This window comes from Rhipicephalus sanguineus, chromosome 4 (assembly GCF_013339695.2).
Source record: "Rhipicephalus sanguineus isolate Rsan-2018 chromosome 4, BIME_Rsan_1.4, whole genome shotgun sequence".
NCBI classification, from domain to species: domain Eukaryota; kingdom Metazoa; phylum Arthropoda; class Arachnida; order Ixodida; family Ixodidae; genus Rhipicephalus; species Rhipicephalus sanguineus.
Window position 1 is genome coordinate 187436609 of NC_051179.1, and position 4453 is coordinate 187441061.

The 4453-nt window shown below is 49.9% G+C and overlaps 1 non-coding gene across 1 annotated transcript; it reads left to right on the forward strand.

Moving 5' to 3' along the window:
* Window positions 1-430: 430 nt before the first annotated feature.
* On the forward strand, window positions 431-502 carry Trnar-ccu (transfer RNA arginine (anticodon CCU)). Its single transcript has one exon. It is a non-coding gene; the product is annotated as a tRNA-Arg (tRNA).
* The last annotated feature ends 3951 nt before the right edge of the window (window positions 503-4453 follow it).

Here is a 4453-nt window from a genome sequence, read left to right on the forward strand (position 1 = left end):
CCTGCGACCTTCGAATAACGCGTCCGATGCTCTACCACTGAGCTACGGCGGCGGTCATCCTCCCGTCCACTTTATGGGGTATATATGTGCATTTAAAACTGGGAGTGTTAGTCAGCGCCAGTCGCAGCCATGGCGGCGGGTGTGGAACACTCTTTTTTTGCCTGTTGGCGTCACGTAGCACGTGATCTTTTTACGAGCTGGCAGCTGACCAACAATCCCTCGTATACTACCTGAAGGCATCAAGTCTGCCAGAATGAGACCCTCGCTATGAATGAAGGAAAGACGATTGTTTTCAAGGGCTCGTTTCTTAGTTAGAAACGAGCCCTTTCTTAGTTGGCGCCAGTCGCCGCCATGGCTGCGACTGGCGCTGACTAACACTCCCAGGTTTAAATGCACATATATACCCCATAAAGTGGACGGGAGGATGACCGCCGCCGTAGCTCAGTGGTAGAGCATCGGACGCCTTATTCGAAGGTCGCAGGTTCGGTACCTGCCGGCGGCAAGTTATCTTTTCGTCCACTTTACTTTCTTCACACTTTATCCTAATTACAACGATTAACATCCCCTATACTTTCTTTGGCATTATTGTCTGTTAGTTCTCATTAATATTGTGTCTAACTAAGAAACGAGCCCTTGAAAACAATCGTCTTTCCTTCATTCATAGCGAGGGTCTCGTTCTGGCAGACTTGATGCCTTCAGGTAGTATACGAGGGAATGTTGGTCAGCTGCCAGCTCGTGAAAAGATCACGTGCTACGTGACGCCAACAGGCAAAAAAAGTGTTCCACACCCGCCGCCATGGCTGCGACTGGCGCTGACTAACACTCCCAGGTTTAAATGCACATATATACCCCATAAAGTGGACGGGAGGATGACCGCCGCCGTAGCTCAGTAGTAGAGCATCGGACGCGTTATTCGAAGGTCGCAGGTTCGGTCCCTGCCGGCGGCAAGTTATCTTTTCGTCCACTTTACTTTCTTCACACTTTATCCTAATTACAACGATTAACATCCCCTATACTTTCTTTGGCATTATTGTCTGTTAGTTCTCATTAATATTGTGTCTAACTAAGAAACGAGCCCTTGAAAACAATCGTCTTTCCTTCAGACAGACTAGATAGATAGATAGATAGATAGATAGATAGATAGATAGATAGATAGATAGATAGATAGATCCAAAGGTTCGGTAAGAAATGCTTCGCATTTAAAATGGGGACATCAGGCTGTGTGGAGATTTTAAGCTCACCGTGAATCCGGCCACTAACCTGGAGCATTGTCCTTTGCCTAAGGTGGACGACATTTTTGGCGCGTTCTATGGGGGAGAAGTATTCGGTACACTGGATTTGCGATGTGCGTATAATCAGCTGCCGCTCGATGAATAGGCGAAGACAATGACTGTCATCAACACGCACCAGGGCTTGTACTCGTACAACCGACTAGCCTTCGGCATCTCGTCGGCTCCCGCGCTGTTCTAGCGACGCATTGAGATGCTATTACGGGACTTACCAAGAGTACGTATGTACCTGGACGACATCATAATCGCAGAGAAACAACAGCACACGTCCACTCTTCGACAGGTGTTCCGAGACCTCGCGGCAGTGGCCTCTAACTGAACAAGGCCAAATGTTGGTTCCGAGAAAAAAAAGGTGCAGTTTCTGGGGCACAAGACTGATGCAACCGGCCTTCACCCACTGCGCGACAACCGCGAAGCCGTAAGAACTGCACCAAAGCCAGAATCGGTGAGTCAACTGAAGTCCTTTCTGGGGCTCATAACCCATTACTCAAAATTTTTGCCTAATTTGGCCACGATCCTGCCTCTGATCTATCGATTACTGGTCAAGAGAGAACACTGCCACTGGAAAGAAGGACATCAAACAGCTTTCCAGGAAGCAAAGCATCCCTTGGTAAAGGCAATTTTTCTCGTTCAGTACAATCCGCAGGAGTGGCGGCTGGAGTGCGATGCTTTATCAGAGGGCTTAGTTGCAGCATTATCGCACCGCATCGATGGCGTGAACTACCCGGTAGCATTTCGTTTGAGAACGTTGACGTCAGCAGAACGCAATTATTCCCAAGTCGAGATAGAAGCGCTAGCCTTGGTACTTGGAGTTTGTAAGTTCCACGATTTCCTGCTGGGCGACCATTTCACACTGGTGACAAATCATGAGCCACTCACCGGGTTTTTCCACCCCAACAAGCCGATTCCGCAGATGGCGGCAGCTCGAATTCAGCGATGGGCGCTTCTTCTATCAGCTTACCAGTACAATCTGGAATACCCCAAGGGAACATACAACGGTAACGCGGATACCCTCAGTCGCTTGCCTTTACCAGGGGACCATGAACGCGGAAATCAAGAAGTCATGGAATATTTACTTTATACGCAAAGTTCGGACGCAAGTGCGCCTCCTTCTAACCAAACGACTGTTCTGACCCAGGAGGACAGCACGCTTCGGCAAGTCCGGGAATGGATCGAGCAGGGCTGGCCATCACGTCTTGTGGGGCAGCAGCAACATCTGCAGCCGTACTTCACCCGCTGACATGAACTCATCGTGAGCCACGGCCTTGTTTACTGGGGTCATCGTGTGGTCGCACCGGAGGCAGCCTGGCAGTCCCTACTCAACGAGCTGCACGATACGTGTATCGTGCAGACTACGCATGCGTCGTACGTATCTACTAGTTTACAGTGACGGACTGCAAAGATTAGCCAGCACGTGCCTGTAATGTCGACGGCTATATATGCTGGAGGTGTTCCTAAATAAACTGCTTTTTGGTTCTTGCATCCCGGCTGAATGATACATGGTGTCAGAAGTGTGTTTTCTTGATGAGGGTACGACAGGTTGTCGTTGTCGTACGCATTTTAGGCAATGGACCTAGTTAAGCCACCGGAGCACCTGCTACTTTCCGGCAACATCGCGAAGAATTGGGATTTGTTCATCCAGAAGTTCGAGCTGTTTCTTCAGGTGACAGCATCTGCGAAAGAGCCAAGGTCAGCAGCTGTGAAGGCTGCGCTACTTCTGAGTGTGGCCGGCGACGATGCACTTGAAGTGTTTAACAACTTCACCTGCCTGGAAGCGGAACGCAAGGATGACTACGCGACGGTCGTGCGGAAGTTTACGGAATACTGTCAAGAACAAGTCAACGAAGTTTATGAAAGGTACATATTCCGGTCAAGAACCCAGGACGAAGCTGAGCCCTTTGAGCACTTCCTGCGCGACGTGCGAAAATTGTCCCGGAGCTGCAACTTCGCTGAATTGACCGAGTCAATGATACGCGACCAGGTTGTGTTCGGTATACGTCACCCAAAGTTGCGGCAGAAGCTCCTGAAAGTGAAAAGTCTTACGTTAGACAAGGCGGAACAAATTTGCAAAGACGCTGAGCTGGCCAGTCAACAGAACGAGGCGTGGGCTCAGGCCTAGAAACATGTCACGTCGGTAAAAAAGCGCCCGTTTAAGTGCATGAAATGCAACCGGCTGCATGAGCGAAGCAGGTGCCCGGCGTTTGGAAAGACGTGTTTTGTCTGTGGAGGCGCAAATCACTTTGCAGTGTGTTGCAAGAAAGGGCCTACAGTAGGCGAAGTGGTCAATGCGCAAGACACCTTCGACATCCTCGACGTAAAAACTTGCAGTGTGAGAAGCTCGACGGACTGGATCGTAAACGCTAAAGTTGCCGACCAAGATGCCTTCTTGAAGGTAGACACAGGCTCCCAAGCAAACTTGCTGCCCTACTCGATCTATCGGAAGTGCAAAGGTAAACACATTTTGAAGCCAAGCAGCTCCACTCTACGGTCATATAGCGGTGACGCTATCAAACACTTCGGTGTCGCTACCTTGCCAGTGGCCATTAAGAATCAGTCCGGTCAGTTCGACTTCTTTATAGTCAAGAAAGGCAACCAAGCAATACTCGGACTGTGTGCAAGTGAGACGCTGGGATTGGTCGCGAGAACGGTGGATGCAGTCGAAGTTGGTACTAATGAAGTATGGAGGAATTTCCTCACCTGTTCCAAGGAACGGGCTGTGTAGGGCGTCAGTATCGGATGGTATTACGTACTGGTTCGGTACCTGTAGTCCAGCCAGCACGACGCGTACCCTTGACACTGCAAGAACCGTTGCGGGAGGAGCTGGACCGCATGGAACGGGGCGCTATCATCACGAAACTGACCGAACCAACGGACTGGGTGAGTCCCTTTGTTATTGTACGTAAAAAGGACGGCACACTACGGGTATGCATTGATCCAAGGCATATCAATGCATACCTGAAACGTGAACACTATCAGATGCCTAAACGTGAAGATATTGAGGCCGAGCTCGCTGGCGCTAAATACTTTTCTCGCCTCGATTCTAATTCCGGATTCCACCAAATTTCTTTGGATGACGCCACATCAAAAATCTGCACATTTGGTACGACTTTTGGTCGCTACCGCTTTCTGAGGCTGCCCTTCGGTATCGCATCGGCTGCGGAAGT